Raw genomic sequence first — 24,039 nt, forward strand, 5'->3', positions numbered from 1 at the left:
CATAACCCTCGTTTTGTGACATTATCCAGCCAGTACAAGAACCGGTTGTGTAGAATCACTCGATTAAACAGAATATCGAGCAGTTTATTGCCATTGACACGCTTAGTAGAGTGTGGATTCAGGCACCACAACCAATGGTTCTATTCCAAACCATGTACCGGAACCACTGATTGTGGAACCTGAAATATTACGCAAGGAATTATAACCAGTTGTGAGAAAGCCAAAAGTAACATAATGAAAGGGAAACTATCAATTATATTGTATTATCAAACGCCCTCTTCAAGTTGCCCTCCCCAAAATTCTACCAATATGCAAATTTTGTCCATTTCCTTATTGTCAGATGAACTGAGTTACTTTGCAAAGCATATTAACGAAGATATTTCGTATTTTACTGTTCGGAAAAGTGGTCATTTGGAATCGTTACCATACATATCAGTTTATTTAAAACCCAGATGGATTTTGTATTTAATATTAGCAGTATGCGCTGCTATTTGCATAAGAAACAGCCCTTGTCGTACTATTGGTAGTTGCTAAAGATTCTGAAAACTTATCAAAAGACTTACCTGTGTTGATTTGCTTAACGAGCCACATTTCATTTCTTTGAACTTTCATAAAAATCACTACAATAACACAGTTTTTAGTTTGTCTCACTGTCACAGTTTTAAAATCACAATCAAAGCACTCCATCACACTAAACGTAATATGAACTACCGTGTGGTTTAGGCAATTCTTCTTTTTTTTTTTTTACGCATGCGTGTCTGGAGTTAATCTTAGTGGGGTATTGCTATGATATAAGCGACTCGAAATTCAGTTTAAAAAAAAAGTAAAGTACTAGAAAAATCTAAAATCTTTAAATTGCAAATAATTAAAAAAATTTCAACTTCACCTATCCTAATTGAAACTGAATTCACGCCTCTTAAAAATCCGGTTGCAGCTATTGTGACAGCTCACGAAGTAAATCAGAAACATTCAACAGATCACATGCCTAACACGATCTTTACAATCCCTGTCCTTCTACATTGTGTACTAGGTTCGAATCCCGTCTGGATGAAACGAATAATTTTCACACTTGTGGTTTCGTGTGAAGCGTTCTGTTTTCTGGACGAAAAACCCGAGTTTCAGGGAGAAAAAACCAAGCTACCCTCGCCTGAGACCGACTAATTCAGCCACGTTGTGAAAAAGGTCCATAAAAACTCTTAAAGTCATCGACGGGACTCGAACTCAAGTCTTTTCCACCCGGTGTGGGGAGAACGGCGATCCTACCAACTGTGCTACCCACGCGGGAGTCAAGATCCTTGCCATCTTGTATAGTTTCTTGTGGATTAGATGCTTGTAGTGTGTATAGGGACAAACAAGCGAATGTGATTCTGTGGCACTGTAGATTTTGCTGCAACATCAGCCAAGTCATTACCTGTAATACCAACGTGGCTTGAGATCCAGCAAAAGTGAATATCAAAGTTAACTCTGGAATAGAGTGTAATATTTGCTGTCCCAGAGATAAAACTGGATAAGAAGTGCTTCTCTTCCCAAAGCCAGTTCTATTGCAGGTAACTCTGCAGTATATGTACTGCATTCCATTCAAAGGAGATGTGATTACAGATAGTTCTGCTTAAGAAAACACAAGCAGATCCCACAGATACTTCCGACTTCAAGCCATTTGTGTATACCAGCAAGAAATCAGAATATTGAGATCTGCGTTCTCAGTTTTCACCCAATTCCTAAGAGTAAGGTCTCAAGATGGAAGATGCATACTCCAAGGACGACAGATTTGTCAGGCTGACATGGATATATTGTCCCACTCAATATTTTTACCTTAAACTAACTCTTGAATCCTGATACCAAAGGAATGAAGGGCAGTTCTGAGCATACTATACAGATTTTCCCATCGCCGCATAAAAACGGATGTCTATGTAGGATAGTCTGGCAGGGATTTTATTTTTATTGTATATTTTAAGGATAATTGCTGACGACAAAGCATGAATGGCGGCTCATTGGCTTCTACATAAAGATTTCCGAAGGGCGAAGTACAAAATTCCCCAGTGGTAATCCGGATGGCTCTGTGGTGGATTGCATCGAGCCATTGAAGGACGGAATTTCTAGCAGAGGAACAGACTTGAGAACCATAGTCTAGTTGGAACTACTGCTCAGTAAAGAGGCAATGTGCTTATATCAGATCCCGAATAATTGGAGGAGATAGGACAGACCATGTTCAGACGTTTTGTGCATTTTTCCTGAGCTTACAAATACGTTAGAGCAAAGACAAGTTTTGATCAAAAATGAAGCTCAGAAATTTTTTTTCTGCTACCAGAGGAATTGCACATGTCCAGGCCTCAAGTCAGGCTCAGTGTGAAGATTTCATTTGCGGCAGAAATATGCACAAACGGCCTTTCTAGACGAAAACTTGAATCCATTGATCAATGGCCAGGAATTAAGGTATTCAATAGTTTGGTACAGTTGTCGTTCGATGACTCTCATATTGCAAGAGTGGCGAAAAATACTCACGTCATCTACATACACAGCACTATTTACTGATGGAGGAAGCTGTTCTGCAATAGAGTTCACTTTGACTGCAAAAATTGGATTTTTCTGGTGCAAAGTCTACTAAGGCCATATTGCATCTATCATAATATTTAATATTAGTTTTATTGGCTTCTATGGAAGCAGTTAGAAACGGTTATATAAACCTATTCGTTTCAGAAGGAAGAAAAATTCTGTAAGGTTTGAATTTTCGCCTATGATATGGCTAAGTGACAATTCCTGTAAGGTTGAGAGAGAAGTGAATGAAATTACACGAGAGTTGTTATACAAGGTGCATTCCAGGAGTGTGTGTTTTATTGTGAGTGGCCTATGGCAGTGCGAACACTGTGGAGGGTCATTACCTGATAACAGGAATAGATGGGTGAAGTGAGTGTGGCCTATTCGGGTTCTCACCAGGACTACTTCTTCTTGTCTGTTTGCGGGGAAATTGGAGGCCCATAATTGCGATACAGATTTCATTTCAAGGAGTTTGTTATGTATATGCGTTTGCCACTGAAGTGTCCATGGTTCTTTACATATATTTCGTATATGCATTTTGAAATCACTGAACAGGACCAGACAATTCATTGCGGCTGTGCTGGATGGATGCTTGGCAGCAGCATCTGCAATTTCGTTTCCTGGTTTTCCAGTATGGCCTGGGATCCAGCAGAAGACAACCTTTTGCCGATGATCTCTGAGACGAATCAACTCTGATCTGATGAGCTGTAGTAATGGATGAGTAGATGGCAAAATCTTTTACATTGCTGATAGAGCACTTTGCGAGACTGTGTAGATTATGCTCTTTTCGATTGAGAGATGGAAAATGTTTTCCAGAGCAAGCTTTATGGCATATAATTCATTGGTGTAACTACTGCATTCTGTCGGAAGTGACACTGAAATGGTAGCGTCGTGGAATACAGCTGCAGCACCTGTTCCACTCTCGGACTTCGATCCATCAGTACATATTTTAGAGAAGTCAGGATAACATTGTATATGTGCAACGTGCAGCTGTTGGATGTTATTATTCGTTAAGGAGTGTGTTTTCCCCATTGGTGGAAATAATTGTCACAAGACGGCATGATGACAGACCATGGAGGAACGTGATCTATATGCGCTTGGTGGACTTTATTGAGTTTTATATTCCAGTTTTCTGCTAGTTCCATGAACCTAATACCTGCAGGTCTAGTTGCTTGTGGTTTGTTTCTGTAAAAGGTCGTGAGTTGTGGATCATTAAATATTGACCAATTAGGATGGGTCGACTGGCTTTGGATCTTGGTTGCGTAGTTCAGTAATAACATCTTTCTTCTGATGGTTAGAGGAGCTTCATAGGCTTCTTCATAGGCTTCTACTTTGCACTGGAGATGTTTTGAACGCACCTAGGGCTATTCTAAGAGCTGAATGTTGAATAGGGTTCAGGCGAGATAAAGCACTTTCCCCTAGCATAATCGAAGACAAGCGCGCCATAGTCCAATCGAGATCTGATTATGGATCTATATAAGTGAAGAAATGTGTAACGGTCTGCTGCCCAGGTTGTTGCTGATAAAGCTCTGAGTATGTTCATTTTTTTTTTTTTTTTTTTTTTTTTTGACAAGCTGTCCGGAGATGTTCAATGTGTTTTTGATAGTTTAACTTGCTGTCAAAAATTAAGCCAAGCGGACGAATACTATTTGCTATTGGAATAGGATAGTTATCTAATTGGAGTTCAGGATCAGGATGCATTTTAAGCATGGTACAGAAGTGTATGGCAGTCGATTTCTGGTTGGATAATCTGTAACCGCCTTGTGTCATCCAAATCTGGATCCGATTTATTGATATCTGCAATTGTCTCTCAATATAGTTCATGTTTTGAGAATGGCAGGAGATTGGGAGATCATCGGCATAAAGATATGAGTCCACTGTTTTTGGAATGAGTTCAGTTAAATGATTAATTCGAATTGCAAATAGAGTGGCGCTGAGAACAGACCCTTGAGGGATTCCTTCTTCCTGTACAAAGTTTTTAGACAGAATTTCCCCGATAACGAACTTGAAAGGATCTTAGTTGTAAGAAATTTTGGATGAAATATGGCAAATTTCCTCTCAGGCCAAGAGAATGTAGATCCTTTAAGATGCCGAAACGTGTCGTGTCAAAGGCTTTCTCAATATCCAGACAGACCATAACGAGATGCTCCTTTTTTGATGAATGTATTCCTGATGTTTGCTTCAGCTTTAATCATAAGGTCCAATGATGATCGATTTTTTCAGAATCCAAATTGATTGTTATTGATTAAATTTTGGGACTCAAGATACCAAGTCAAACGGCGATGAATAATTTTTTCGAGGGTTTTGCTCAGACTGCTGGTAAGTGAAATTGGTCTGTAGTTATGAGGAACAGAATATGTAGCCTTTACCAGGTTTTGGTCTGCGTGGGTAGCACAGTGGTATCGTCACCGTTCTCCCCACACCGGGTGGAAAAGGCCCGGGTTCGAATCCCGTCGATGACGCGAGGAACTTTAGTGGGCTTTTTTCACTCGTGGCTGAGTTAGTCGGTCTCAGGCGTAGATAGCAAGGTTTTTCCCCTCAGAAACTGAGGTTTTTTCGTCCAGCAAAACAGGCAAATCGACCACAGAACACACGCAATTTACAGACACGAATACGGGTTAATGTAATCATTTACGGGTAACCCTAATATAGTAATACGATTTTTTTACCAGGTTTTGGGATAGCCAGTACGTAGGAATGATGCCAGGAGCTTACGAATGTATGTTCAGTGAAGATTCGATTGAAGAAGATCAGCAGTGATGAGTGTGACTTTGGATCCAATTTTTAAGCATTATATAAAATATCCCATCAGGGCCAGCGTCACTGTTCCTTGTATTGGTTAGAGCATGCTGCAGTTCAACCATGATGGATGATTGATTATATGTTAGTGCACATCTGTCAGTGAAGTTCAGTTTGGATTTTTCGGTTACACTTTTAATTTTTTGAAATGGTTGGTCATAAGCAGTTGAGGAGGACAACTGAGAAAATACAGATCCTAGTGCATTTGCGATTTCTGCAGGGGACGTTCCTGTCCATTCCAGTTAATTAGTGGAGTAGACGTTGGAGGAATTTTGCCATTTAACAATTTTATCTTGTTCCAGATCAGTCTGATGTCTGTATTTTTATTAACTGGGGAAGCGAATTTAATCCAAGATTCTTTTTTTGCTTTCCGTCTGATATAACGGGCTCTTGCTCTAAGTCGCTTATAATTAATAAGATTGGAAGTGGTTGGATGTTTGTGGAATTGATTCCAAGCTTTGTTTTTCTCTTTTGTTGTATTGTTGCACTCTTCGTTCCACCAATAATTTATTCGCCTTTTCCCGACTTGGTATTGTGGAATTGCAGCGGTTGCAGCTGTTAGAATTTGGTTTGTTATATGTTCAGTAACATGGTTGATAGAAGAGCTCTGTATGATATTGTTGTCGAACGAAACAAGCCTGCTGTATTGTATCCAGTCAGCCTTTGGAAATTTACATTTTACTGGATTATCTCTTGGTGATGAACAAGAAGTTTGAACTTTGCATATTATTGGGAAATGATCGCTGTTGTGAAGATCGTTAAGAGTTACCCAATCGATACTTGGATAAAGTACTGGAGAACAAATGGAAAGGTCTATTGTGGAGGTTAATCCAGTAAGAAAATGAACATAGGTAGGAAAGCCAGTATTCAACAATGTTAAATCCTATCTGTCAATCACCATTTCAATAAGCTTACCACGCCTGTCTAAGCTAGGGGAACCCCATAATGGATGGTGAGCATTAAAGTCACCTAGTATACAGAAGGGAGGTGGTAGTTGTAACACAAGATCTACGATTTCCTGAATAGAATATGGACGATTAGGTGGAAGATAAATTTAAACTAATGTGACAGTGATTCCAATTATTATGCGTGTGGCAACAACTTCTAAAGAGGCTTGCAATGGAATGCATCTGGAGGGGACTCTTGAGTCCAACAGGATGGCTCCGACACCATTAGTGTCGGATCTATCCTGTCTGAAGATAGTGTAATTTTTGACTATAGGAGAAACTTGGGGTGTCAAGTCAGTTTCTTGTAGGAACATGGCAACAGGATGGAAGCAGTGAATTAGCTCATTGATATCATCGATATTGCTGCGAAAACCTCTAGAATTCCACTGAATGATTTGTTCCATTATTTGGTTTTGTTCGTGGAAGATGTATCTGACTGCTTTTTATAAGTTGATTGTTTATGACGGTCTGGTTTTGGTCTTTTCGAGGAAAAGTGGGACGTCCTGATTCATTGTTATCGTCCATAGCATCTTCTGCGAGTATTTCAAAGAGTTCTTCTTGACCGATAGTATCATCTGTATCCATGCTTGTTAGGCATGATTCTTTCGTCTCAAGAGGATACGATCTTTGCAAATTTTCTGCTCCCTGAAAATGCGGAGGTATGTGGAATGGAATTGTGAGTGGCGTATTATTGCTTTGGTCTACTGAATTTGGTTTAGATGGATGCTGACCAGAGAGTACTGATCGAGCCCAGTCTGATATTGATATTTTTGGAGAGATGGATACTTCTGTCTGACATGCCACTGATTCGTGTCTGTGAATGGTAGAAGCATAAGTGCGTTTTGGTATACTTAAGTTGAACTGTTTTTTCGCTTCTTGATAAGAGACTTTATTTTCAATTTCATATTTTTGTATTTTTTTCCCTATCTTCCATAGTTCACAATCTTTGGAGTAAGCAGGATGCTTACCACTACAATTAGGGCACTGTGGTGTTGAAGCCCTGCATTCTGCTTACGTGTGATTTTCGCAGCTGCAGTTCGGACATACAGCGTCTCCACGGCATGCTGTCTGAGAAGGGTCGAACTTTTGGCATTTATAACATCTGAGCGGATTTGGAATATATGGCCTAACGCGGCAGTTCAAGTAACCTGCTTTGACAGAACCTGGGAGATTTGGCATACCGAAGGTTAAGATTATATTTCGCGTAGGAGTTAAGTTGCCGTCTTCTCTGATCATGATTCGTTTTGCACGAGACACGTTTTGTTCTTTTAGCTCCAGGACTATTTCTTCCTCAGAAACGTTTAAAAGGTCCCATTCGGAGATCACTCCCTTGGAAGAATTCAGTGTGTTGTGTGGGGTGATCTGAATCGGTATTCCACTTAAAGAAGTTAGTTGTAATAATTACTCAGAATCTCTTTAGTGAGATGTCTCTATCAGTAAATCTCCTGATTGGAGACGTTTGACCATTTTTGGTGAACCTGCAGCATTTTCTAGGCATCTCTCAATGATAAAAGGGGAGAGCGTGCTCACAGGTTGGGATGACAAAGAATGTACTATAAGGAAAACTGGAGATTCCTGCTTCCTAGTGTCCTTTTAAGTCTCTTTGAAAGAGAGAAGTCATGGTCGGTGTCATTATCATGTTCATGTTGAGAGCTCTTGGGCTCTAAGCGTGGAAATACGTCAGTTTCCATTTCTGCTCCTTTTAGCCCCGAGGGATGGATTTGCCCCCAGGTTACCGCCCCGCCACGTGGAGGCAGGAGCTGTGCCACCAGTGACCAAGCGGATATTGAAGTTAGTAGAGTGGTTAGTATTTGATATGAAGACTAAGAAAAGGAAGGTGGATTCCCTTTCTGAGTTTTTACTTCTGACTTTGCAAGCAAAGAACCACTTGATGTGAACAAAAGAGGAGAAAATCACACGAGAAAAGAAATAAAACTATATTGTTTTCAAAGAGCACTCTATAAATCACACAGAGAAAAACGCTTGGCACTCGGGGCCGCCTTGAAAGGCACCCTCCCGTTGGCAAAAATAGTGAGAGAAGTTAGATCTCGCACGAACCTAAAAGAGTCATTTCAATAAAAGGTTCTGGTTAAAAATAGGAAGATAATCTCGGAGACCACATAAATAAAGGTCCTCTAAAGTACCATACCTGCAAATCGTGTCATATGTTTTTTTTCCATATCAAAGAAAACTGATGCCAAGTGCCTCATGCCTTATGAAACCATCACGAATTGTTGTTTCTAATCAGGCAAAATGATCCAAAGTGGATGGGTTTCTTTGGAAGCCACCCTAGATTTTGTTAAAATAGTCATTTGCTTCAAGATAATATACAAGGTGAGTGTTGATCTTTTTTCCAAGATTTAACATAAAAGACTATTTATTAGGGTCACCTGAAAATTATTTCATCTGCCCATGTATATTGTGTCTGTAAATTGCGTGTGTTCTCTGGTCCATTTGCCTGTGGACAAAAAACTCTGGTTTGGGGGAAAAACCTTGCTGTCTACGCTTGAGACCGACTAACTCAGCCAGGGAGTGAAAAAAGCCCATAAAAGTTCCACGCTTCATTGACGGGATTCGAACCCGGGTCTTTTCCACCCGATGTGGGAGGGTAGGTGACGAACCACTGTGCCACCCACGCAATCTACAGACAGCATACACGAAGCAATATGTCCTTAGTCACCGATGCTCCTAAAATCCTACAACAACAACGAATATCATTCGGTCCTCCAGCGCTGCTCTGTGTGGCAGCAAATGCGCGTTCCACTTCCTGTTTACTATATGGTAAGTTGTAAGATTATTGATAAGCTGTAAGCGCACAGTTGTAAGATAAGTTTGAATAAAAGTAAACTTTCTGTTCCTCAACTTTTCTTCTTTAGAACCAGGAACTCTGCATGTTTCAGCAGACGCTAGCAAATACTTCTCCTAGAGTACTAGAAGTAGCAGTTGTGTCTGCTATGGTACACTCGTTGTACTCTAATTCAAATGAGGGAAGTGATGTATATTTACCCTTCATTGTCCCAATTTTCTTCCAAATGGCTTTGGCGATGGATATCTGGTTAATGGAGGATGTAAACTTGACCCAGTACGCTTTCTGGCCTTTTGCAAAGGCACGTTTAAAGGCTTTAAAGATGTTAATTTGTGCTCTTCTTACTGTTTTGAATTCCTAGTTTCATCACGGTTTTGAAGAGCGTGAATCGTCAGGTGGATGTTTTTGGATTTGATTTCAAATGCTGCTGCGTGGATAATACGATTTGTGATAGACGTCACTGCATCATCAATCGATTCCTGCTGAATCGTAACACGATCAAAATCTGTTAATTGTACCAATTTGTTCCAATCTGCCTGATTAATCTTTTTTCACCGTGGGACTGTAAATGGATTATTATTATTATTGTTGACAGCTACAAAACAGCAATCAAACTTGCCTGAGAGTGCAACTACGAAGAAGAAGCTTGGAGTATACATTTCCAAAGTAAATGTACATAAAAGAATAGTAAATTGAAATCTATAATAATATATCTAAAAATAAAACTAAATAAATAAAAATAGGACTGATCCGTCCTATTTAAGTGAACAGGTAGGAGTAAGACAGAGCACTGGTATTTCTTCACACACATTACACAATCAGAGTTTTAGAACTTGCAAGAAGAGTCTAAGGTTCAGGTAACGGATGAGGTTAGCGATTTCAGTTGCCTTTTGAAGCGTCCAGGGGTGTTAAAAATCTCCAGATTTGCTTTGTTGATTGATCTTGCAGTCCTGTTGTAGAAGTTGTAGAATCCATAATTTGTTCTCGCATAGGATGGTTTCAGCAGTGGATAGTTTCTTAAAGCTCTTGTCGGTGCGTTGAAATTTATTTGTGAGACGAGATGAGGGCAATTCAGGGTACCATTTAACAGCTGGTTAAGAAGGAGTAAGTCGGCTTTATCTCTTCTTTCTTCCAGCGTTTAAAGTCCAAAGAATACACACCACTCTTGGTAGGATTTCTCATTGCATTAAAGACCACTTTTTTAAAGCAAACGTACTGGATTGCTTTTTTTTGAATATTTTCAATTTCTAATTTTTGGTAAGCTGCATGTGGGGACCAGACCTGTGAAGCAAATTCTAGGGCTAGCCTAACATTTATTTTATAGAGAAAGATGAAAAGTGCCAATTGATTGAAGTCTCGGTTAATTCTTTTCAGGAAACCTAGTTTTTTTCTAGCTGCCTTTACAATGTTTGAGATATGGACATCAAAGAAAAATGATTCTTTAATAAAGATACCTACATTTTTGGCTGTACTAACTTTTTTGATTGCCTTGTGGTTGATACAATAAGAAAAATTAAGTTTGTTTTTCTTGTGTGCATTAGCAAAGCTCATCAGCTCACATTTGTTTTCATTGACTGCCATTTTGTTCTCCTTCAGCCACTGAAAACTCGCTGAAGAGCTTCGTTTAGGATGATGCAGTCATTGGTACTGTGAATTGCTTTATAGATTTTTATGTCTTCTGCAAATATGTTGATTTTGATTTGGTAGTCTCCAAGGGTGCTTGGAAGGTCATTGATGTAGATAAGAAATAATAGCGGGCCTAAGGATGAACTCTGTGAGACACCAATTTCGGGCTTGAAAGGATATGAGATTTTACCTTTAAATGTCACGGACATTTGTCTACCTTCCAAATAGTTTTCAAACCAGTTTAGTGCCTGTCCTCTGAGACCATAGCGATGCAGTTTATTGATTAGTCTCTGATGGACTACCTTATCGAAGACTTTTCTTAAATCAAGATGGAGTTGACTTGCTTTCCTTCGTCAAGCGCCTTGAATATATTCGAGACAAACGAAATCATATCTGTGCAGATGGAACGACCCTTGATAAATCCGTGACAAATTAAGTTTCATGAAGTTCAATAGCTGCTTCATTACAATGGATTCAATTATCTTTGAGAGTGTATTTAATTGACAAACTAGTCTGTAGTTGTTGGGTGAGGATGGGTCTCCTATTTTGTAAAGAGGAGTAACAAAGGCCATTTTCATTTGAGCTGGATAGATTCCCCTCTCAAAGAACAATTTTATTAAGTGAAGTAATGGCTTTACAAGTGTGTTTCCACACTTTTTTCCATAAAACCGTCCGGGCCTCTTTTTTCATACTTTGGATTGTGCTCTACAATTCTGCTTGGTTGATTTCAAATACTGTTAGTTGGAGAAAAATACCTTTAATGTTAACCAAGACTTTGATTTTTGAGATAGGAATCTCTTTTTGGCATAAGATCATGAGCCCACCACTTCTCTTATGCAGTCTATCCCTACAGGATGACAGGGATGTTCGCCCAACATGGTGGATATCACAGAGGAGAGATCCTTCCGTAGGGAATTATGTTCCACTTTCTATGTGAACAGAGGAATGAGGGAAGGGGGAGCAGATGGAGAGATCTGTGGCACAAAACGTACGGGTGGGCATATGGAAATAACTGTTGATCATACGTTCAGGTACTGCCTATGCAAGTGGGATGCTTTGTTTGTTTGTTTGTTTTTGGTTTTTTATTGGCGCATTGGCAGCTGTGGCCATAATGCGCCAAGACTATGCAATATTTAAAAGTTTAAATTCTCGGTGACCTAATTAGTTAGGTCACCATGTCCAGATAAATAATAACAAATATATAAAAATTAAATCAATAAAGAGATAACAATAACAAATTTTAAATACAATTAAAAACTTTTATTGATTTAAAATAGCTAAAAACAGCAGACACGTTGTCATTGTCGGATAAAATCTGACTGAGTGTATAAGGCTCAGTCAGATGACTAAAAGCGGTAAAACGGGTGCTGCTAAAATCTGGACAGTCAATTAAAAGGTGTCTAATCGTTAGGATTGTGCCACAGGACACACACATAGGAGGGTCATCAGCCCTCAGCAAAAACGAATGAGTTAAATGACTGTGTCCTATGCGGGTCCGGGCAAGAACAACTTCCTCCTTACGATTCCTGCGCAGACTAGACTGCCACGGTTCAATTACAGGTTTTATATGATATAACTTATTCGCAGTCTGTCTATTCCACGAATCCTGCCATTGGGAATGTATCTTTTGATGTATTATTTGCCTGTAGTCTGTATAGGGGACTAACAGGCAGTGGTCATTATTGGGAATTGCTGATTTGGCTGCGGCGTCAGCCAAATCATTTCCCCTAATCCCAATGTGGCTAGGAATCCAGCAGAAGCGGATATCATATTCACGTTCATGGAGAACGTGAATCTTCTGCTGAATGCTAGACAGAACTGGATGAGAATTATATCTCACAGATATTAAAGCCTGTAACACGCTGAGAGCGTCGGTATACAAAATGAACCGTTGGTATTGGCATTCACTAATGTGATCCAAGGCTAACTCTATAGCGTGCAGCTCTGCAGTAAATATGCTGCATTCAGAGGGAATCTGCTCCGATGTAGTGCTGTCTGTAAAGACAGCAGCAGATCCCACATATGATTCTGACTTCGACCCGTCTGTGTAGACTGGCGCGAAGTCAGAATGTTCAGCTCGGTGTGCTGAAAAAAGCTGCAGGTAGACAGACGATGGAGTGTCCGACTTTCCCCAATTTCGAAGGGACAAGTCACATGCCGGGACATGAGCATGCCAGGGTGGAAGGGGTTGCTTTGGTGTTTGGGCAACCCTGTCTACCTTTATATTAAGTTCTTTGAGTAGCTCTTGGACACGAATACCAAAAGGACGATTGGCAGTCTTACGGGTGTTGTACAAATTTTCCCATCGTGGCTCAAAAACGGTTAGCCACGTAGGGTGGTCTGGCAGGGATTTCAGTTTTAGAGCGTAGTTTAGAGACAACTGCTTACGTCGAAGCAATAATGGCGGTTCGTTTGCTTCGACGTATAAGCTCTGGACAGGAGATGTGCGATATGCTCCAATAGCGGTACGGAGAGCCAGATGATGGACAGGATCGAGCCAACGAAGTACACTGTCTCTGGCCGAATTGTATACCAGGGACCCGTAATCCAGTCTGGATCGTACAAGTGCACGATAGATGCGTAGTAGGGTGCATCGATCCGCACCCCAAGATGTTGAGGAAAGAGAGCGCAGAATATTTAGCCCTCTTGTGCACTTTGTGCGGAGTTGACGGATGTGATCCAGAAAGGTCAGCTTTTTATCGAATACGAGTCCCAAGAATTTTGTGTCCGCTGCTATTGGAATTACATTTTGTCCGAGCTTTAATTCAGGCTCAGGATGAAGATTACGCTTACGACAAAAGTGTACGCAAACGGTCTTCTCCGGCGAGAACCTGAAGCCATTAGCAAGAGCCCAGGAGTTGAGGCGATCAATAGCTTTCTGCAGTTGTCTTTCAATAACCCTCATGTTGCATGACTGACAAAATATGCTAAAGTCATCAACATAGAGGGCACAGTTTACAGTTGGAGGAAGTTGTTCTGTGATGGAATTCACTTTGATGGCAAAAAGCGTGACACTTAATACTGATCCTTGTGGTACTCCCTCCTCTTGGCTGAAGGAACGAGAGAGTGAGGATCCCACACGAACTTGGAAAGATCGATTGGCTAAAAAGTTTTTAATAAAAATGGGGAGTTGCCCCCTAAGGCCAAGGCTATGCAGATCTTTTAAGATGCCAAATCTCCAAGTTGTGTCATACGCTTTCTCCATGTCAAAGAACACCGACACCAAGTGTTCACGTTTTAGGAAAGCATCCCGGATGGATGCTTCCAATCTAATAAGATGGTCCAAAGTGGACCGGTTCCTTCGGAAGCCGCACTGTATGTTGGAGAGAAGGTCATTTGATTCTAAGTACCATATTAAACGAGAATTAACCATTCTCTCCAGGATTTTGCACAGACAGCTAGTCAGAGCAATAGGACGATAGTTGGTGGTGACTTTTGGATCCTTTCCTGGCTTAGGGAAGGCAAGAACGATTGCCTTTCTCCAGGAATCCGGAAACTGCCCTTCAGTAAAGATTCTGTTATACAGAAGGAGCAGACAATCCATAGATTTTGGTGAAAGATGTTTAATCATGTCATAATGGATGCCATCTGGTCCAACAGCACTTGCTTTGGAAAGAGCGAGGGCTCTTTTCAGTTCCTGAATAGTAAAATCCCCGTTGTAGGGATAGAGGCCCTTGGACTTAAAATTAAGTGCTTCTCTTTCCAGTTTATGTTTCAGGACCAGGAACTCTGGGGAGTACGAGGATGTTGCGGAGATGTTAGAGAATGTTTCCCCAAGAGCATTGGCTATTGCAGTTGGATCTGCAACAGCGCATCCATTATAATCTAAGATTGAAGAAGGGTGGGATGTATATTTTCCCTTCATTTTCCGGATTTTATCCCAGACTACCTTAGAGTTGGTAGACTGGTTAATAGATGATGTAAAACGGATCCACGATTCCTTTTGGCTCTGACGACGGATGTAGCGTGCTTTGGCTCGTGCACGTTTGAAGGCTATAAGGTTGTTCGTGGTAGGATATCGGCGAAATATCCCCCACGCTTTGTTTTGAGCCTTTTTTGCTGCTGTGCATTGTGAATTCCACCAAGGTTTGGGAAATGGTGGAAACCGGGCTGATGTTTTTGGGACAGCATTAGCAGCTGCGTGGACAATGATTTCTGTGATGTACGTTACTGCGTCATTGATAGGCTCCTGACTGACTGTACTGAGGTCAAAATTTGCCTGATGTTGGAAGGCATTCCAGTCAGCCTGATCAAACTTCCACCGTGGTAACCTAAAAGGAAGACACGGTCTCCCACTGTGTAACAAGGTTATCACAGGGAAGTGATCACTTCCGTATGGATTCTCCTCCACTTCCCAGGTGAGTGAAGGGAGTAGAGAAGGGGAGCAGATAGAGAGATCAATGGCAGAAAAAGTACGGGTAGGCATATGGAAGAAGGTGTTTGTTCCAGTATTTAGAAGGGAAAGGTCATTGTCATTGAGCATACGCTCTATGACTCGTCCCCTTCCGTTGATGTTAGCACTACCCCACAGGGTGTTATGTCCGTTAAAATCCCCGAGAAGTAAGAAAGGGGGAGGCAACTGCGTTACAAGATCATCAAGGTCTTCCTGGGAGATGTCAGTCCCAGGTGGCAAATAAATCGAGCAGACCGTTATTAAAAATCCCACTGTAAGGCGAATTGCAACAGCCTCTATGCTGGTTGTAATTAGCAAGGGCTGAACTGGGGTCTGATTACCCACAAGGATAGCCACTCCTCCATGAGCAGGACCATCCGCAATTCTATCCTTACGAAAGATTGTGATGTTATGCAGGGTGGGATCATCATTTGCCTTTAGATAAGTCTCCTGCAAGCAAAAGCAAACTGGCTCGTGCTTTTGCAGGAGGGCCTTGATGTCATCAGTATTTCGCCGGAATCCACGACAATTCCATTGTAGGAATTTAGCCATTATTTTGGCTTGGTGGGTCCATCAGGCGGCTTCCGAGGTGCTGAGGGCTTACTTTTATCAGTCTTGGCTTTGTCTTTTTTGGGGAAGAATGGACGATGTCCCGTGTCCATTTCTTCCTCCGCAAAGAGTTCCAAGACTGATTCATCCTGTACCTCCTTGTTCTCTACATCCATTCTTTCTGTTGTTACTTCAGGCTCTTTACCACTTGGTTTTGGTAGTGGTGGAGCACTAGGAGGTACGGATATAGGAGTGGCAACTGACTGTGTTTTTTTGGTGGGCTTTTGAGAACTCAATAAATAGCGTGCAATCGGGGTGAATGACTCTCTTGGTGGTATAGTCATCTCAGTTTGTGTCCCGATAGTGCTCTTAGCAGAAACCTTCTGGGCATATGAAGGTTTCCCGCTATTTACTGGTTGGATACGTTTTCTGGCCTCTGGGTAGGAAATATTCAGCTCTGTTTTTAGTTTTTGGATTTCTTTTTCGTCTTTCCACCGCTGGCATGCTCTTGAATAGGCGGGGTGCTCACCTTGGCAGTTAACACAGGCGGGTTTTGGAGCTGTACATTCCTTGCTCTCGTGGTCTTTAACACCACATCGAGCACAGGCAGGGTTACCACGACAAGATGTTTGTGAGTGGCCGTATTTTGGCATCTAAAACACCGCAGTGGGTTTGGGATATAAATCCTCACTGGGCAGTTTAGATAACCTGCCTTGATGGAATTTGGAGGCCGTGGGGTGTTAAACGTGAGGATGAGAACTCGGGTAGGGACGAGATTCCCATCCTTCCGTATCGATATTCTCTTTACAGCTGTCACTCCTTGGTCTTTCAATTCAGAGCAGATCTCTTCTTCAGAAACATGAAGAAGGTCCCACTCTGATATGACACCACGTGAAGAATTTAGAGTTTTGTGAGGGGTTACGATGATAGGTATTCCCCCTATGGATGTAGCCTTTATGATTTTTTCCGCTTGCTTGGTGGTAGAAGCTTCGACCAAAAGGTCGCCAGAACGCAGTCTTTTTACAGATTTTGGTGAACCTGCCAACCCTTCTAATCCTTTCTGGATGAAGAAGGGTGACATCTTTCCAATGGACTGCTCTCCGGTGGAATGGAGAATGAGGAAAAGCGGTGTCACTAATGGTGGTGATTTATCCTCAGTTCTGGCTCGTTTTGCAGAGGTGTTATCTGCGTCATCATCTCGATTAGGTAGGGGCCTTGTTGGGGCCCCAGAAGAAGGGGGATTTGAATTACTCATGAGAGTAAAGAAAAATGTCTGATGCCTAAGTACCTCACCCACCACGGAGCCCTACGAGGGGGCGCCCACTCGTGAACTAGCAGGTACTGCGTACACGAATGGGACGCCGAGTTCGCTTAGAACACCATACCCACGTTACCAATAAGTCTTTATCCCGTCCCAGGACCATAGGGAGGGAGACTTATTGGAACGCAGTTGACCCTAGCAGTATAATACCACCCGCCGATTGATCCCAGTCGAGCCGGTCCGGGACCACCCGTCTCGTCGAAGCAGGGGCCAAAGTGGTGTATTAAGGCTGGGCCCCTCAACCACCAGGATCCCCCTTTCCGCTTCCACGGGTCGCGGCGCACGGCTGCACACGCCGGATTCCAATGATGTAACCCTGGAACCAAGGTATGGGCGTTGGATCCCAGTGATGCTAATCTGGAAAACCAGCAGCATCACTGGGAGGTCCCCTCACCACGTACAGGTGCCCACGTCGAGGGGGGTGGGATGCCAGAGTTACCTAGCTCCTAGATACCACATCCATTTATCCTGACCTGAACCAAAGGGGAGGAGACCAATTGGGGTGCAGTTGACCCTAGCATGCAGACTTGCTAACCGATTGACTCTGAACGAGTCGACACAGGACCTTCTGTATTGGCCGAAGCAGTGTATTAAGGCTAGATCCCTCAACCACCAGGCTACCCCTTTCGGCAAGTCCACAGTGCACAGCAAACACACCGGATTCTAGAAATGACGATGAGGGAACCAATAACTTGAACAGAAAGAATTCTCGGCAGAAGCACCTGCAGTCCAGCTTCCCTACCAGTTATTTCGTTGGACTGTTTCATATTGTCCGTCAATTATGCTGTCCCCATCTTTCCCTCCTCACATTCTTGACTTTGTCGTATGCCATTAGTGCAAGTGGTTAGGGGAAGGTGTGGCCGAAATATCCGATGATGATTATCTGTAACTCTCCCAGCGTCACTAGGTGGTCCCATCGACATGTACAAGTAGCCAAGTCGAGGGGTTTAGGACTTCCGGTAATCTTAGACTTGAGGGACACTGCAAGGTTTATGACGAAGGAATTTTCTCAGCCTAGCCTGCATAAGTTAATGTAAGGAATTTGTTTCAAAAGACGGAATTCATGTGAACAGAGATGGTGCAGAGTTTATTGGTATTGTCATTGAAGAGGGAGAGAGGGCCCCTGGAGTAGCACATGGCTTTAATTCCCTTCCGCCCACACTGTGCGCAAAAGGTCAGGTCTGCGTTTGAATACCACTCAGTGATGCGAGGAGCTTTTGCGGGCTGCTTTCACATATTGGCCAAGATAGCCAGTGTCAGGATATGACAGAAATTCTTCCCCCCCTTGAAACTAAAACGTTTTGTCTGGAAGACAGGAAAACTGAGCAAAAAGACATGGAATTTAGAGAAAGAATATACTCGGGTGTATGCGCTACTCCTGGGGTCACCTGTACTGGAAATTGTTTTTGCCATTTAGGCGGCGTTAAGGTTTCAGAGACACGGTTATATCTCAGAGTTATGGAAGTAGTAGGAATGACTTGCACTCTCCTGTGAGTGTTTGTGCGCAATCTGTAATTTCTTTGTGCACAGGAGGAAATGTTGAAATAGGTACAAAAATCACCAGCAGTAACATTCTGCTAAAACCGTATTTACACTGAGTGGACAGAAATCATGGGATACCTACCTAGTAACGGGTAGACCCACCTTTCGCCTGGAAAAGGACAGTCACACCACGAAAGTCCACTAGTTCACGAAAGCGTTCCACAGGTATTTCCATCCATGCTTGCTGCACCGCTGTCCATAATTCCATTGCATTCCTGGGTGGAGGATCCAAAACTCGAACGGATCGTTCAACAGCATCTCAAAGATGCTCCACAGGGTTCATGTCCGGTGAACAGGGAGACCATTCCATGGTGGTAAAATCTGCGGAATGCTCTTCGAACCATGTTCTAGTCACCACGGTTCTGTGGGGAGGCGCATTGTCCTGATGGAAGAGTCCATTGTCCTGTGTGTGCACGATGACCATGAAGAAATGCAGATGGTCTGCACAGGTGGACGTGTGTGTGTGTGTGTGGTATGGTTGTTTATTGGCGCATTAGCTGCTATGGCTATAGTGCGCCTACAGGTGGACGTGTAACCTGGACCATTCAGAGATGTGCCTAGACGTACCAGAGGTCCCAGCGTGTATCAGTTGAACACGCCCCAAATCATTACCGACCGTCCACCTGCCTGAACAGTTCTTGTTGAAATGACGGGTGCATAGCTTAGTGCGGTTTCCGCCAGATACGCACCCTCCCGTCCTCTCGAAATAACTGGAAACGTGACTCATCGAACCAGGAGACCCGTCTCCAACCATCCAAGGTCCAGTGCCGATGTTTTTTCACCCAGTTGAGGCGTAGAGCCTGCGTTGTGGTGGTAGCAATGGGACTCTCGTGGGTCGGCGGCTCCCATAACCTATTGCGGCTAATGATCGCCTGATGGTGTTGGTGGAGACGTTTCTGGCACCTCCCTCGTTGAAGTTGGCTGCGATTTGTGCCACTGTCGCTCTCCGGTTGGCTGAAACAATGCCAGACAGACATCGACGGCCACGTTCAATCACCACCTTTCTGCTCCCACGGTGCTGTCCACGATGAGTTGTCATTCCAGCAGTGGCATATTCCCAATACACTCTTGATACTGTCGAACGCGAATAGTGCAATTTCTGTACCACCTCCGCGATAGAGTGACCTATACGTCAGGCAGCCACTATCATCCCTCTTTCAAAGTCGGTTAGCTCACAACGTTTATCCATATTGGCATCGAATTACAGTCTACGTGAATGCAGTGTACCTACAGTATAAACCTGCCAAGCGGTGGGTTCGTCCACTGGCGAGAGGGGTGACAGCGTCGCGTTGCCCAGGAACCAGGTATCCCATGAATTCTGTCTTTTCAGTGTAAACAGAAAAAGTCGTGATATCAAAATTTAATGTCTGTATAGTAATACAAAGAGCAGTATAAATAAATTGAGGACAACCTAGTTAATAAATTAAGCGAATTTGAGCTTTTGATTAGTTTAACCAATTCTGATATCGTGAGGCTAATGGAAACACGGCGCCATACATAGCATTGTATCATTGAGTACATACCATATATTTAAAAAAATAGTTATTAATATGTTTGCACGTATATTTTAATATTTTTATGGTCCGTGGCCTCATCCTCAAGTGTCGCGTGTTTCCACCTCAGATATAGAAGTAGTCCGCAGTTTCCATTATCGACATCTGAGACAGCAATTGAATTTTGTCACACAAATATTTGACACGGGTCAGGATAGAAACTTATTTTTACTCGTTGTCCTCTTAAAATTTCTCTGAAAACCTCTGATACAATTTCTCGTATAAATAAGAGGTAAAAATGGCCAGCATCAGTTAAAGATAGCTCTCCTCCAACTATTCTGTTAGAAAAATAATAATTCTTCTAACAGAATAGCTTTTATTGTATCTTTTAATAAAGCATCTTAACTCCATCCCCGTTTGTACATCTTCAAATATTTATGAACACCTGCAATAATTGTTTGAGCCTGGCTATTTAATTATTTCTTGTCTGCTAGTATAGTTCTCCGATGTTCAATGGTTATCTGGACATGTTATCCATGATGAGCACGGCTATGTTCAAGCTTTTCTATGGACAGTATCCATTAAGAACATGAAAATGAAATTACCCAATTAAGTCGAGGCCAGAGCTTTTATGTTCAGTCCACCCTCTTCGCTGTTTAGAGGAAATTGATGTTTATTTCTGGTGTAAGACGGCTTCAACAAAGATTTGCCCATCGTAAAGACTTAGGGAAAACGTGTGGCACTGTGATCACTCCCGCTGTGGCACTGACCTTAGCTCTCCACTTCGAGGACATGCAAAGAAGAACTCATTGGCTGTTGCGAGCACGCCCTCACCTTCCAATATGCCTAGAGATGCATCCTCCTTATAATTCTCTATGCGTCCGTGATCTGTCATATGTTTCCCTACGCATGAAGCGGATCTAAGTCTGGAATATTAGTTTACGAGATAACTAAACGGGGCTGCCAAGTAATCCTTCACAATATCCAGGTCAGAACTGTATATTAGCGTAGACATTACACCGTAGAAGTTTCTAATGCTGACCCCTAATTTTGTAACCTTTAGCCTGTTATTCAAATACCAGATGGCCCGAAAATTGATGGCGTCATCATAACCAGTAGGAAAAGTTGAAGTCAACAAGCTGCGCAACCAGCTATTGTAGTTTTAAACCACCAGAGCAGCCATCTTCTCTTTGATCAAACCCTCAAATATTAATGGAACCCAAAGTCATCTACCATTGCCTGAGACAGATAACTCGGCCACAAAACTTCCTCACGTCATCGACGTTACTCGAACTAGGGTCTTTTCCACCCAGTGTGCGGAGGACGGCGATTCTTCCAACTGTGCCACCAACGAGGACACTCTCTTAGGTAGCGCAAAGTTAATAAATGGCCTGGTTTGGAATCCTATCAAGAAGAGAATAAATTTTGCCTACATTTGACCAGTAAGTTCGTTATTACGAAATTCTTTTTAATAACTGATTATTAGCAAAAATAAATATAGCAGATTCATATTTTGGATTATAGAAGAAATTTTAAATAATTATATTTCAACAGGTGTTTTATTTTATTTGAAATGTCGACGTATTTAAAAAAATGCAAATTATTTGCAGTCCAATCTTAACAGTCAACTGAGGAAAATCAGAATGTTTTTATTAAACGAATTTATTAAAAAGCTATGAACGCAAATTGCTAACATTATTAAGAAAAGTGTTAAAGGTTTTCTAAATATTAAGAAAAATTTAGAAAATAAATGACTAATTTTTATATGCTTCCACTAAGCTATTTGAATAAAAATTAATTCTAGTTGTTTTGTTTGTACATCTTTGTTGATACGCGATCACGATTTTATTAATTCGAACCTGCATTGAGTGGTCAATTTATTGAGTATACTACCTAATTGTGATTATGTTCCTCTTGAGCTCTCAGTACAGTTGGGATTGTTTGTGGCATGGACTCTAGGAGGTGTCGGAAGCGTGCCACACAGAAGATGGTCTTTACTGACTCAATTGCTGTCCATAGCTCCCGCAAACCGGATAGATATTTAGTACAAAGAATTCGTTTCACCTCAACACACAGGTGCTCTAATGGGTTGAGATCTGTAACTGGAAGACCACTAAGGATGAGTCCATTCTCGTGTTCCTGGAGCCTGCTCTATACAGTCCTATTCTTGTGACACGGCTCATTATCCTTTTGGAAGAATCCATTCGCGGATGAATTTATTGTGATGCTGTTAAAGGGACGCTAAGTGTATATTATTGCTATGATATAGGCTTTTAAGTATCAATGAAAAGTTTCCCGCTCTGATGCTGATTTTTATTGTCTGGTGAAGTATAATTAAAATGATTAGAAATTTATTCACGATTTAATTTATACATAATTAGAAATTTGTACATCAAAAAAGGTTATTAATTTCGCTGAGTAAAATTTATCGTTATATGTAACTCCACAAATGAATCTCGAGTGGTTTTTTTTTTCGGTTAACAATCAGAAAATCTTTGTACACAACAACTGTCTTTCTCCTCATTGAAAAACATCAGGAAGTGCATGAGGCCTACTGAATGGGCCACACTTCTTTTTTTCACAGCCAAATCGTTTCTACTTTCACAGATTCCATAATCGGACTGTCAAGGGGTTTGCCTAAAGAAGGGATCGTTAATAACAATCCCGATTCCTCCTTATTTTCAAAAGAAGACATATCGTTGTTTTGAAAAGCGTTATCCACAAGATTCGCTAAGAACGCTTTTTTTCCCCCGTTCCTCTAGCATCCAAACAAGTCCGCTATTCTGAGACAAGTAGGGTCGTTAATAAGGAGGAAAATCCTCGCTGGTAGTTGGTGTTCATGTGAAACAAATGTGCCTCCCGTCTGCAGACTTCCTCCTCGCTTAGCTACTATCAGAAAAAAGTATTACTAAAAATCTTCGACTGTATTGGTTCATTTCTTCAAGATCGCGACTACTCTCTTCATCGTGCTCCAATAGCAAACCCTCCATTAGCCTAATCACTACAAATAGGATGTGGCATCCCTTTTGTAGCTTCTTATCTGTTTTTTTCCCCTCCTTTCTTCATAGCAAGCAAGGATGACTTATCGGTGCAAACCTATCTGCACCTCCGGCAGTCGCTATGTCGGAGATAACTGTCGAAGCCAAGGTACGCACACTCGCATTTTGGTCTGATAAAGCATTGGACTTCATTAATTGAAAAAAACTTTAGGAAGTTATTGACAGGATTCTGATGAATTATTACACTTCGGGGTTATTAGGAGAAGCGTGGCATACAAAGAATGAAAAATTTCTTTTGCGATAGCTGTTTGAAGTTTGCGTTGTGATCGGATTCTTTCAGTGTGCTTTTATCTGCGACGCTTGACACAGGGAGTTGGTGCTGAGAGATGCAGACTCAATTATGAAGGAGGAAAGATGCGGCTTTCCTGCCTGTCCTCTCTCTTAGAGGATGATAAATGTTGGCAATACGGCGATACACGAAACAGTGTGGAGTAACTCTTCCAGGAAAATGTTCTAGAAAAAGGAGAAAACAGAATGACAGAACACCATTTTTTTTTTCAGTTTCTCTCTCTTTTTTTTTTTTCTTCGATGTTTTCAAAAAAACAAAATCGCAAACTTGGCTAAAAATTGAAGCCAAATATCTCGCGTTGTGCGCAATTTTACTCTCGATATGATTGAGGGAGTGGTGCTATCGTGAGGCATGGTTGCATATGCAGAACCTGCCCTTTCCAAAAGTGCTCGTTGGATCAACTAGCACAAGATAAACGCGAACAAAATTGCTTGTTCGTAAACAAAGGGGGGCCGGGTAGATATCCTTTCAGGGTCTGTTGCGTTTTCAAAGTTTGCGTGTGTTTTCAATGCATGTATAGATGTGTGGGCTATTCGAATCCTTATCTATCTGGCTATTTATTGTGCAACCCATGTGGAACCTTTTCTTTTTCTACGCATCTGTTACGCAGAAGTGAACACGCTATACAGTCGCAAGAGTACGAATATCAATCCATCCCGGCCATATATAAAATAAAATGA

The sequence above is a fragment of the Mastigoproctus giganteus genome, chromosome 1, assembly GCF_048544385.1.
Source record: "Mastigoproctus giganteus isolate SK-2022 chromosome 1, ASM4854438v1, whole genome shotgun sequence".
NCBI lineage: Eukaryota > Metazoa > Arthropoda > Arachnida > Uropygi > Thelyphonidae > Mastigoproctus > Mastigoproctus giganteus.